Consider the following 13850-nt stretch of genomic DNA (forward strand, 5'->3'; position numbering starts at 1 on the left):
GAACCGGATATTTCAGAGCAGCCTAGAGTAACTCAGTACGAAGCTGCAAGTAATCTTTTGAATCAGTGTTTTCAGGAAACCTGTACAATTCAATCCCTGCAAGAATCCTTCACAAATATTTTTCCTATAAACACAATTACCAATTCAACAACAAAAACAATTGAGATAAATCCTGGAAAACATTTGAACATTGGTATTCATTTACAATCGTCATAAGAGCAAGAGGTAATAGCATTACTACAAAAATACTCAAAAGATTTTGCCTGGGATTACATAGATATGCAGGGAATTCATCCTAACACATGTATCCACCACATCTATATAGATGACCAGATTAAACCAGTAAGGCAGCCTCAAAGGCGAATGAACCCCATGATGAAGGAAATAGTGAAAGAAGAACTACATAAACTACTGCAAGTTGGGTTCATCTATCCTATTTCAGATAGTCAATGTATTCTCTCTTAGTATTTGTACCAAAGAAAAATGGGAAGTGGAGAATATGTGTGGACTACCGGAATTAAAAAAAGCAACATTAAAAGATCATTTCCTGTTACCATTTATTGACCAGGTCCTAGACTCAATAGCTCGGAAGAAATTCTTTTCCTTTCTAGATGGGTTTAGTGGGTATAATCAAATTAGAATAGTAATGGAAGACCAGGACAAAAACAACATTTACCTGCCCATGGGGAACCTATGCATACAATGTTTTTCCATTTGGACTATGTAATGCACCTACTACTTTCCAAAGAGTAGTGCTTGCAATATTTGATCTGATCCATGAATGTGTAGAAGTCTATATGGACGATTTCACTGTATATGGAAACACATATGACGATTGTTTGAAAAATCTTGAGAAAGTCTTGAAATGATGCATAGAGACAAATTTGTCCCTGAGTAATGAAAAATGCTATATGATGTTAATAGAAGGAATAGTCTTGGGACTCCATATTTCCTCATCAGGAATTAAGGTGGATCCAACAAAAATAAAAGTCATTGTGAATTTGATGCCACCTACAACTAAAAAGGAGGTAAGAAGTTTCTTGGGTTATGCAGGCTACTATAGGCGATTTATAGAAAACTTCAGTAAAATAGCACAACCTCTATTCAAGTTACTTGCAAAGGATGTTGAATTCCAATGGACAAATCATTGTCAAAATGCATTTCAAATATTGAAAGAAAAACTATCAATTGCACCCATTCTTCGAGGACCAAACTGGTCTTTGCCATTTCATATTTCAACTGATGCATCTGATATTGTTATAGGTGCATCACTTGGACAAAAAGAAAACCCATTCAATTATGCTATATACTTCATAAGAAAAAACTTAACACCAACAGAATTGAACTACATAGTCATAGAGAAAGAGATGTTAGTTGTAGTACATGCAGTAAACAAATTCAGGCATTACATAATAGGATACCAAGTGTTTATTCACACAGACCATTCAACAATCAAATACTTAATGAACAAATCAATCATAAATGAAATAATAACAAGATGGTTACTGTTAATACAAGGATTTAACATTACAATACAAGATCGACCAGGGAAAGACAATCAAGTAGTTGATTTCCTTTCAAGGCTTCATACACCCAGTGATCCAAATCATGTTGCAGATAATTTTCCAGATGAACTTTTGTTTGCAATAACTGTAAAAACACCATGGTTTGCAGATATAGCAAACTATTTATACTTTGGGACATTATCAGCTCAGTTCACAAAGAAACACAAACGAAAGATCATTAGAGAAAGTGCTAGATATAGTTGGGTGAATGGTGATCTGTTTTATACTAGCTTTAATTTAATAATAAGAAAATGTGTTAGAGAAGACGAAATACTAGAAATTTTGAAAGCATGTCATGACGAACCATGTGGTGGTCATTTTGCAGACAAGTGGACAGCCTACAAGGTGGTGCAATTGGGCTACTACTGGACAAAAATCTTCAAAGACTCCAAATCCTATGTCAAGATGTGTGACAATTGCCAAAGAATAGGAAGACCAATAGTATCAGATGAAATGCCAATTAAGCCACAAGTGCTCATAGAACAATTTGAGCAATGCGATCTGGATTTTGTGGGATCAATAAATCCACCATCAAACGGAAATAAGTACATCTTGGTATGTATAGATTATGTAACTAAGTGGGTTGAAGCAAAGGCGGTAACAAGGGAAACAGAGAATACAGTGGTCACATTACTCATTGAGGAAATCTTTGTTAGGTTTGGGGTACCAAGACAGATCGTAACTGACCAAGGCACACGGTTCACTTCAAAACTTGTTCGGGATTTTACGGAAAAGTACAAGATCAAACACAAGAAATCAACATCGTACCATCCTCAAGCAAATGAACAAGTGGATGTGAAAAATAAATTCCTAGAGAATATAATGACAAAAACGGTACAAATGAATAGGAAGGATTGGTTAAAAAAGTTAAGAGATGCACTATGGGCGTACAAAATAACATAGAAAAACATGACTGGGTTTAGTCCATACCAGTTAGTGTATGGAAAAGAAGTCTTACTGCCCATAGAATTTCAGATACACACATTCAAGTTAGCAGCAGAGTTAGGACTAGAATTGTCTGAAGCACAATAACAATGGATAATGGAACTGAACCAACTAGATGAACATAGACAACAAGTAGTAGAACACACAACACTGGTGCAGCACCAAAGAATGAAATGGCATGACCGCTTCATCAAGAACAAGACATTCAACAAGGGAGATTGGGCATTACTGTTTGACTCCAAATTCAAAGATTTCAAGGCAAAGTTCACAACTCATTGGCTAGGGCCATATGAGATAGAAGAAATCTTTGACAATGGAGTTGTTCAGATAAAAACAATTGATCAAGAGTCTACATCATTTTTAGTAAACAGACATAGGCTTAAAGTTTACAATAAGCCTATCAATAAAGAAGATTTTGTGAAACAACTGACAAAAGAGACAAATCTGGAAGTAATGGAACGACATAGCCATATGCCTTCCAGTACCCCAGAAGAGGAATAATAATAATAATAAGTTTGCTAGTGAAAACCAAGCAACTGGCACCAAGCAAACAGGAATTCATAAAGGAAAACCAACTAGTTTTGGCCTATATGAATTCACAATTTCTGTTTTACTCTCACAATAGTTTGATTTTGCAGAAAGATCCTCCAAAGAAACAAGACTTGAGGACAAGTCTTCAGATAAGCAAGGGGGAAAGTCGCAAAAGAAACTTAGTTGAGCAACTGGAAGTTTGAGCAGCTGAATTGATGACGGAACTTGTATTGTATCGCAGTAGGGACCTGAAACATTTTTGAAACCATTGAGCAAAAGGGACCTGAAATGTTAGAAAAGAACATGTATATACTGCATAAAAAAATGTAATGACAGTAGGGACCTGAGTTATTATGAATCAATTGCATACGAGACCTGAACGAAATCAACAATCAATGGACTTGAATCAATGAAGGATGCAAGAACAGGAAGCAAAAATAAAGTTTATTCAATCCATATTAGACATTTCATCAAAGACATTTGACCATAAGACATCATAGGCTTTATCAAATATTATCAAGGAGTACAAGTACTGTAAGTACAAAGTTCAATTATTTATTTATTTATTTTTTTAACATGTTAAAATTAAAGTTAGTACCTAAAATCATAATTTTACTTACATCTTCATTTCACTACCCTCATCCTATTATTTTTACTTACATATTCCTTTTATTACCCTCATCCTATTATCCTATTCATAAGCACTATCCTATATTTAATACTATAAACATCCTCCAAATATTTATTTCATGTCCTATATTCATATTCCATACTCCATGTACATATTCCATATCCATTTCATCTCCTAACCATAAGGTTTTTTTGAAAAGCAAAAAGGATCAAAATAGAGGGTTCAACAATTGAAACCCTAGAACCTGCACAACCAAATACAACATTAGTATCATGGAATTAATTTTAAAACATGACCTAAATATGGTCATTTTTAAAATTAAAAAGAGATATATTGAAATAAAAACATATGGAAACATGCGCATTATGAAAGATATAAAGTGGAAATGATTTATTGTAAAGAGTTATAATAGCGCATAAGGAATGATACTATTGAAGTGACAAGGGTTATTATAATAAACATACAATGCAAATACCTATTATTATAATAATCAAACAATGCAAATACATGTTATGATGCTTCGAAGGAATAAGCCGCAAGTAATGGAGAGTACGATGACAGTTTAATAGAAACAAACCATACAACGTGCAACCAAAACTATTCAAATGGCAATCAAAACACAATGCATAACAAATACGAGCCAACTATGACGAAACATATGGTTTGCAAATAATACGATGGCATAAGTGGCATATCAGTCAAGGTCAAACAATGAATGTCGCCACAGTACTAAGGAATGGTATGCGGGACAGTCACGATAGCCACAATGGAATGAGGGACAGCCACAATGGAAGCCATTAGAGCAGGTAAATGGTCAAACGAAATTTTAAATACAAACAACAGAGGTTTCAAACAATGCTGTGAGTTTGCAAATAGTCTGCCATTGAATACACATAGTCTAACATTGTATAAATAAAGTCTGGTGAATATCGTCCCTCTCCACCATCACAGTTGTTCTAAAGGCTCAAGGAGAGCGACGAAATATTGTAGAAGCATTTAGCATATGGTTGTGAGCCTGAGATGCGTGTTTGAGTGAAGAAACACGAGAAGAGAGGAAAGTAAACCGAGAAGGCAAAGGCAGAAGATATAGCGGTTGGGGATTGGAGTGATAAGGAGGAAATCCGGAGAGGATCAAGAGATAAGCCGAGAAGACTAACAAAGAAAGTGGAGTTACTTCAAAGAGATCTCGTGTGAAATAAGGTAAGATCGAAACTTGGTCTCCCTCATTGAATGCAACAGATGGTTATGAGGAAATCACAAGATTCTTTCATTAAAATAGAAGTTAAACTCCGAGATAGGAAAGCGCTCCAACTTCTGTTGTCATTTGTCATTAGCTGTCTCTGCCATTAGTCAAGGAATAGATGTTTTGAACCGAGGTTTAACAAGTGGCAACCATAATAAAATGCAGGTCGGTTGAGTCAAGATCAAAGGAAAATCAATATAAGTCATTGTAGCCAGGTAACTCCATTTGGAACCTCCACGTTCACTCATTAAATCGCCAAATTGAATGTTTGATTGCAGAACTAAATGTTTTCGTTGAGCTTGAGTCATGAAACGAAGTGTTTAGTGTGGTTGTGGATACATAAACACAGTCTTTTTCCAAGAATAATGAAAATAGAGTGTTTAAAGTGGAGTTTTGAAAACACATGCTGTCGTCGAGTTAAAATAGAGAGTTTGATTGTAATTTTGAGTGCAAAAACACGTGTTAGGTAATGAGACATAATGATAAGTTAAGTTATGATTGCATGAATACATGTCTACACCAAATTGGTCAATGAAACAGAGTATTGAACTTGCAAAGAAATGTATAAAATGGATGGATTCGATGAGTATACACTGAGTTAAAATAGCATAAACAATGGTTCAATTGTGTAAATAGTAAGTTCAAAATGCAAAAATCGTGGGTTGGTTGCATAAACAGTGAATTTGATTGCATCAACAGTGAATTAGATTGCATAGAGAGTGACATAGATAGTGAATTTGATTGCATGGATAATGAATTTGATTGCATAGATAGTAAGATTAATTGCATAAATAGTGGCATTAATTCGACAAACAGTAAACGAGGAAATAACTCCAGTTTGATATATGAACGAGATCTGAATAATGGTGTTGACATATGATTTGTTTGACATATGAATGAGTTAAGAGAGTGACAAGGAAATTCGAAAAGGAAAAACTAATGATATGATTTTGTTTAAAAAAAAAACAGAGGTCGATTTCCAAGTCTTCTCTTATAAACAGTGTTATGCATGAATACTTTGTTTGTATGGATAGAACATGGATGTGATAAAAAGGGACAGAGCCGAGAGTGGATTTTACATCAGAGAAAACAATTTTTTTTTTTTTTTTTTTTTTTTTTTTTTTTTTCCAGTCACAAAAGTTACTAAAAAACATTGATTCATTTATTGCAGAAACACAGAGACAAAAAGAAGCTTGGTTTTATCATTCTAAAGAATAACAAGAGAGAGGTAAGCCTTCTACAAACTGAATCAAAAAGGATTTGTATGCACAAATGATTGTTATTTTTATTGTTAAAAATGAAGTTAATGACAGTAGAAGGGTATATCCATTGGTTTTCAGAAAACATGGCCACCAGGATAGAGCCAAAATTTCAAATAGAACAATGGAAGAAGGAAACAATAGAAAAGTTGTATGAAGCAGGGCTTATAGGGTTTTTACAAAGGTTCAATGGTCATAGTGAGGGGATAACCAGAGAATTTGTGAATAGCTATACTCAGGAGCAAACAAGGGTAGGGAACCTAATTATTCCAGTGACTCAGGAATGCATTTCCCAAGCAATATACCTTCAACTGACAAGGGAAAGTTATCACAAGAGTCTACATTTCAAGGACAAAGCATGGTATTTTTCTTGGAGAAAAACAGGAAGGGAACCTTTGACAGAGCCAAAGGTATATCTAGGGAGTGGTTCAATGAGCCATGGGGGGAACTAGTCTTGATTATTCAGAAATTCTTCACTTGTGATAGGGGACAGAGTGTGGCACACTTGTATCATGTTAGGCTCCTCCAACACATTAAGGGGGAAGTCAAAATAAACCTGCCATATTTCTTCTTCCAAAGTCTCATTAAGATGATAGAATCAACAAGAAATGAGAATAAACCAAGGGAGGCACAAGTCTATCATCAGGGGCTCATAAAAATACTTGTAGAGCATCAAGTCAAAACACAGGGCATAACTTGGAGAGAGTTTTTAAATCAAAACCAGTATCAAGAACAGGTCATTGAGGAACAAAAAAATAGCAGAGTGGGAAACCAGGGGCATTATGACTTCACCACTTTATCCTAGAACCAGTTCCAAGAAACAAACCAACACTGTCATGGTTGAAAAAGAAACTTCCATCATATCCACTCCTAGGAAGCCTAGGAGGAAGAGCCCAGTAAAAACAAGTAGTAGGGACCAAGACGTACAAATTGTAGAAACATGTTCAACATAGAAGTGGGTAGAGGATATCATTGAGAGACTAGAGAAAGAAGCTCTAGAGAAAGACTCTTATTTTGATGATGTGCCAGCAACATCATTTGCCAAAGACACACAAGAACTCGAAAAAGAGTTACACTTGAGCAAAATCAAAGAATTAACAGACTAGCTAGAAATAAATAAGATTCTGGAAAAGCACTTGAAAAAGGAAAATAAGACAAATAAGAAGACTAATGCAAAGTTAGTTAAGAAGAATGAGAAACTAACTAAATAAATAGGCAAACTAAAAAGAAGAAATGACGTCCTTTGCAAACATGCATTCAAGTGGCTTAAGGAAAAGAACATGTGGAAAAATAAATATGAAAAACAGAAGGTCAAGGCTACATTGTATAAAGAAGAAAACAGTATGGGGATAGATTATTTGTTAGAGGCAGCACAAAAGGAGGCATCAAGGTCAGGAACAGGATACACAGCAGGGGCAAGGAGGTCCAAGAGGAAGAAATAAGCATGAGGACATGCTTGAAGATCAACAAGGGGGAGATGTTGGCCCTCAATTTTGGTCTATTTTTGCTTAAGGAAACTTACTTAATTCTTATATTAGCCATCCATTTTCCATCACATCCACTTCATTTTGATGTATTTTATGTACATTCAGGTATTTAATTTTAATTTTGCAATTTCTTGGAATTTTTATGAAAATTGAATTTCAAGTGCAATTTTTGGACAGAATCAGAAATTCCCGTAATAGCTATATGGATGTCATATTTGCAGGACACCTGGGTTCGAGCTGGATACATGAATGGAAAGCTTGGGAACTAAGACTAAACTAACTCCAATTGGTTCGGTCAAAACAAGCTAAATCAGGCCCGATCAAAGCTTGTCAAACAGGACCAGTGATCTAGAAAATCCCCAGGAAATAGGGAAGTTTTATGATTTCATGGGATTGTCCATATTTTTAGTGATAGATTGGATGGATTCAACTTGGATAGATGGATATGAATAGATAGAGTTGTTAGAGAGACTTTATATCAGTTTGTTTCATGATCTTCTATTTAAAAGCCAAAACTTTGAAGGCTTATGTATGTAGTTTTTGTATAACTTTATGCTGAGACATTTGAATATTTGAAGTTAATTTGAAGAACTTGTTCTACTTCCATTTTGCTATTCATTGGTGTGGATGAGTGACTGAAGTTTTAGTAGTTTATAACATCCTTAAGTGTGCAAGGCAAGGGTGGAGGGCCCCCACTCCAAACTAAGTACACTTCATTGTTAAACTAACTCAATCTTCATGTACTAGTTGCTTTAGAGTTATTTACTTGTTTTGTTTCAGATTTGCTTACTTGAATTGATGTGTAATGATTTATATTGTTGATGAATCTTAGTTTGTTTATCACTTTGATAAGAAGGGACTTCAAAGTGTTCAAGTTGAATTCTCCTTCTGTTAAATTGATGGATCAAAACTAGAATTCATCTTTAGTGTGTTTAAGCAGTTTTATACAATTTCAGTTTTCTAACAATAGCATAATGATGAGTGAATTGTGATGAAGAATACCAAAGATCTCTTAAGTTAGAAGTCTCCTTCATTGTTTATCCATGCATCTTGAGCTGTTGTTAATTAATGATTTTTTATTTCTATTCATTAAGTAATATTGTAGAAGAATGGATCTCTTAAGTTAAGAGCCACTTCATCTCACATACATTGCAGAAGTGAATTAGAAATTGTTTAAATAGATTTATATTTGTAATATGCACTTCCTTAATTCCTTATATTTTATCTTCTAAGCTTGGCTACATCTGATATCCATTTATTGTGGACATGCCTCCAAGTTTTACAAACCTAGATTGATAATGAATACTTGTGTTAATTTGTGTTAATAAATTAGCTCAACAACGTGCTTGTTGAAGCTTGGTTTGCGACTGTAGGTACTGCAAGGGCTGGTGATCTATGTGAATGATGGTCTCCTTGCCAATCAAATAGTGTTTCCACTTCTTCACTCTTTGAACCAAGGCATACAACTCCTTGTCATATGTGGGATAGTTCACAACAGCTTTGGAGAATGTCTCTAAATCGTAACAAACAGGTTTCCTCTGTTGCATTAACATTACTCACATGGCATACCCACTGGCATCTGTCTTGATATCAAAAGGTTGTTGGAGGTAAATTAAGGCCAAAACTAGGGCGATGCCGATCTTCTCTTTCAGTGTATCAAATGCTTTCTGCTGCTTTCCTCCCCACTGAAAGGTTTGCTTCACACTTATCAATGCACGTAAGGGGGATGCAATGATGAATAAGTTGGAAATGAACCTTCTCTAGTATTGTAATGCACCCAAAAGACTACGAACCTTTGTAACATTGGTGGATTTAGGCCACTTTACAATCACATCAATTTTAGAAGGATCTATCTTTAATTGTCCACCTCTGACAATGTGACCCAAGTAAACCAAAGAGGTCTTACCAAATTCACACTTAGACATTTTGACATACAATTTTTCTTTTTGCAAAACATAAAACACCTTTATAACATGACTCACATGATCTTCACACATTTTACTGAAAATAAGAACGTCATCAAGATACATAAGTACAAAATCATCAAGAAAAGTTATGAAAATATCATTCATCACCCTCATGAATGTGGTTGGGGCATTGCATAGTCCGAATGGCATCACCAACCATTCAAACAACCCCTATGTTGTCTTTAATGTAGTTTTCCATACTTCCTGTTATGCAATCCTGACTTGATGATAGCCACTGCGCAAGTCTAGTTTTGTGAAATAGATAACATTTTTCAATTGATCCAATAAATCATCAATGCGAGGGAGAGGGTACCAATTCTTTGTCGTTTAATTTTCTTGAGTGCTTTGTAGTACACACACATCCTCCATGTGTTATCCTTCTTTGGCACCAACAAAATAGGTGAACCACATGGAGAAGAACTTGGCCTTATGACCCCTTGGTTCAACATTTCCTACACCTACTTCTTTATCTCCTCCATCTCAATGGCTGACAACCTGTACATACCAATGTTGGGTAAAGGAGCATCTTGCTGCAAGTGAATCTCATGTTGGATCTCACACTTTGGAGGCAACCCACTTGGTTCCTGAAAAAGGCCATTATAGTTAGAAACAATTTCATACAATTCCTTTTTATGAGTGGGATCACAACCTTGGAAAGCTTCAGATGTCTCTACATCTTTGCTTTCACAACCATGAAAATGCACCATTTGTTCGAATTGATTAATCTCTTCATATGACCTTCACTTACAAGACTGACACTGATTTTTGCACGATGAGCTCTAACAATGTATTCCACCTCATCTTTCATGAGATGATACTTGTTTTCATGGTGAAAGAAAACTACTTTCCTGTCATACAAATATGGACTCCCCAATACAATACCACATATATCCAAGGGTACAACATCAAGATCAACCTCATCTACTAGTTTGGATGCAATCACAAATCTAGCTCTACACTACTTGGTTACATGTAATTTGACTTTATCACACACCCAACCAAGAGGGTAGGGTTTTAGATGAGGCTTGGTTTCTAACCTTAACTTCTTAACCAAGGGTTCTGAAATAAAATTTGCTTGTGAGCCAGAATCAAACAATGTTTCCACTTTAGTATGTTTCATTGCAACTCTAATGTGGAACAATTCAGTTCTCTTTCGTTCATTAACAAGAGACTCATTTGAAGAACTTGTACTTGCATGCAATTCATAATTTTCATTAGCATGAAGAGAAAGAGTACCTTGTATGCCCACTGTTGTGATCTGTGTCTCGTCACCGGAATCAGATCCAAGGTCCTGATGTATGGTTGCCACTATCTTTTGCTTGTTCTTCCCACCAAATCTATTTGGTTTCAACTTCAGATGCAACTTCCAATAGTGTTCATCATCATGGCCTTCCTTCTTGTAACGTGTGCAATATGACTTTGCTCCTTCCTCCTTCTTGGTTGTATTTGCCTTCTTGTCCTTTCCCTTGCCTTTCCTTTGAACTTGCCATTATGAGGTTTAAAAGATGATTTCTTCGGTTTCTCTTCTTTATCATTCTTGCCCCTACTTTCAAGGTGAATGACTTTCACATTGGCCACATCAATAGCAGTAGGCTCAAATAACAACAAAGAATGATTGATGTAACTATGTAAAGCACCAATATAATTTGTTACAGTTTATGGTGAATCAAGTGAAATGCCCAAATTCAAAGCTTGTTTTCTAAACTCTTTTGTGAAGGTTTGTACATTTTGACCCTTTCCTTGTCTCAAATATTGACATTCCATTAAATCATTTTGTCGATAACCCAAAGCATAAAACTGATCTTTTAATACAGACACAAAATTGGACCAAGAAGAAAGGAGATTACCCAAGTTTTTACTACCTTTCTACAACTTTCTCTCCCACCAGACGAGAGCGGTGCCACTCAGCCGAAGAGATTCTAATTGGATCTTGGCCTCATCTTCCTCGATCTGCTGAATCTGGCAATAAACCTTGATCTGTCTAATTCAATTGTTTAATTTCTTTGCACTACATTCTCCATTATATGTGGGCAAATCAAACTTTACATCTAGCTTTAAAAATGGCTTCTTAGATGTCTTCTTATGATGTATGTTAGAATGACGAGAAGAAGAAGAAGAAGAAGAAGAAGAAGAAGAAGAATTGTCACTAGAGGATGGAAAGGGTGGTTCGAGAGGATCTCCTCTTCCACCTTCATGATTTACCGAGGCGTGGTCATCTGGTTCTTTCTTCGCAAGCTTGATTGTCTTCTCATACTCTGCAAACAACTTGTCAACTTTCTCTGTCATGGTGAAGAAGATCTTGCGATAATTTCGCTCTTCCTCATTTGCCATGTTCCATGCTTCAAGATCAATGGATTTGAGTTTTACTTCTCCACTTTGGAGGTAGTTCCTAGTTAACATTCACTCATGCAACTCACTTCAAGAAGACCTTCTCTGATACCAAACTTGATCTGGATCTTTTACTTCAAGGATGCATACAAAATTGCACATAAAAGAGCATGTAACTAAGTAACTTAAACACATGAAAAGAAGCGGAAATAAAAAATCGCCCATGAGATCAAAGGCACAAACGATTTGATTACGGAGTTCACCTAGTGTGGGCTACGTCTCTAGGCCCTACTTAATGTGGGGAGGCCTCTTTCATTAAATGACAATAGAAATAAATTACAATCAAATTTACATAAATGACCCTTATACCTCCATTTTTCAACATGGAATGAACATGCAAAGCTCATCTATAAACTTGACCCTGTTCTGCACAAGTGACCTCTGGAGCTCTAAGGAATCTTTAGATTCCCTCAAGATTCCTTGCAAAAATATTCTCCCAAGATTCCCTAGGAATCTTTCTCGAAATCCATGCCTGCATAGGCCTGACTCTGTCCTGGGCGTGCTTATGATTCCACCTGCAATTCGAATCTCGTTGCTCTTGTTCCGCCACTCCTCCCCGTGCTTGGACGAATTATTGGTTATATGTAATATTGGAGGCAAATTTTACAAAGCTCCGGTTGTTGGCCCGTTAATTAGTGGTGTTGAGTTAAGGCCTTCGATTGGGAGAGGTCCCACGGTCCAATGTGCGAGACCCCCTATTATAGCTCCTTTGTGTTTTAATTTTTGTGTAGGTCTGTTTAATGAACGACACATTATTTTATAATTTCAGCATTTGTTTAAAATTGGGTCCACTCGTTGGCGAGCTGGCCCACCTGGGTCGGGTGAGTTTGAACCTCGTCGGCCTCCCTCCACGTCTCATCGTTGTATTTCTTGGTTGGTTGGGCAGGGTCTGGGTCTTCGGTGGCCCAACCCATATATATATATATATATATAGTTTGAACATATTTACCAATTGGTTGGTGGGGTTGGTGGCCCACCAATTGAAATATATATATTTTTAATTTTTTTTGTTATATAAGCCAAACTATACAACAACAAAATTTTTTTCGAGTTTTGAGGGTCACTAGCAAAATTAAAGAGGTGAAAAATTCAACCATTCTGACCATCGGATTCTGTGCGCCAACCCTTTTCCAAATTGTTTCCTTGTTAGTGATTGTCATTGAGCCTAGTTTGACTAGAACTTTGACGGTGAATATCTTGAGCATATGAACTCAGATTTGAGTGTTGTTCACGCCATTAGAATTAGGACGATGAGCACTGTTAGCGCTTGAATTTGGCCTCAGGCTGAAAAGGACAAAATCCAAGGCAACATCAAACCACTTAGCCTCGTAGCTAGCCCTATGGGGCAGGAGAGGGCTCTCTCCAGGTCTATCTCGGCAAAAGGTCTTCAAAGGGCGGAGATGACCAATAAAGAACATCGATTTTAGGCTAGTAAACTGATTGAGAAGGTTTGATTTCAAATTTTTAGGGTTTTGGTGGAAAACAAGGGGAAAGCAATTTTGGGTGCGGGGATGGGACACAGCTTTTGCAGAGGTCTTTTTGGGGAAAGGTAGGAGATTGTCTTGATGCCTTTGATTTAAGTGAATGGATAGGAATGACCGGTGAGGAGCTAAAGAGAGCAAGAAACCATCGAGAGTTCTCTTTAGACAGAGGAAAACATAGATATTAAGCAAACTTAAAGGCAGAGCATATAAATTATGAATTCTACCTTAACACTTCATTTACTTAATGTGCAGAAAAGAGAAATAGGAAATTGATACACATAACAAATCTTACAAGTACATGAGAGAAGCATACCATCAACACAAATAACCACAGGAATCCCAAATAGTGC

Source organism: Pinus tabuliformis, chromosome 6 (genome assembly GCF_031772625.1).
Source record: "Pinus tabuliformis cultivar Carrire ecotype Pingquan chromosome 6, CPIR1, whole genome shotgun sequence".
In the NCBI taxonomy this organism is placed as follows: Eukaryota; Viridiplantae; Streptophyta; class Pinopsida; order Pinales; family Pinaceae; genus Pinus; species Pinus tabuliformis.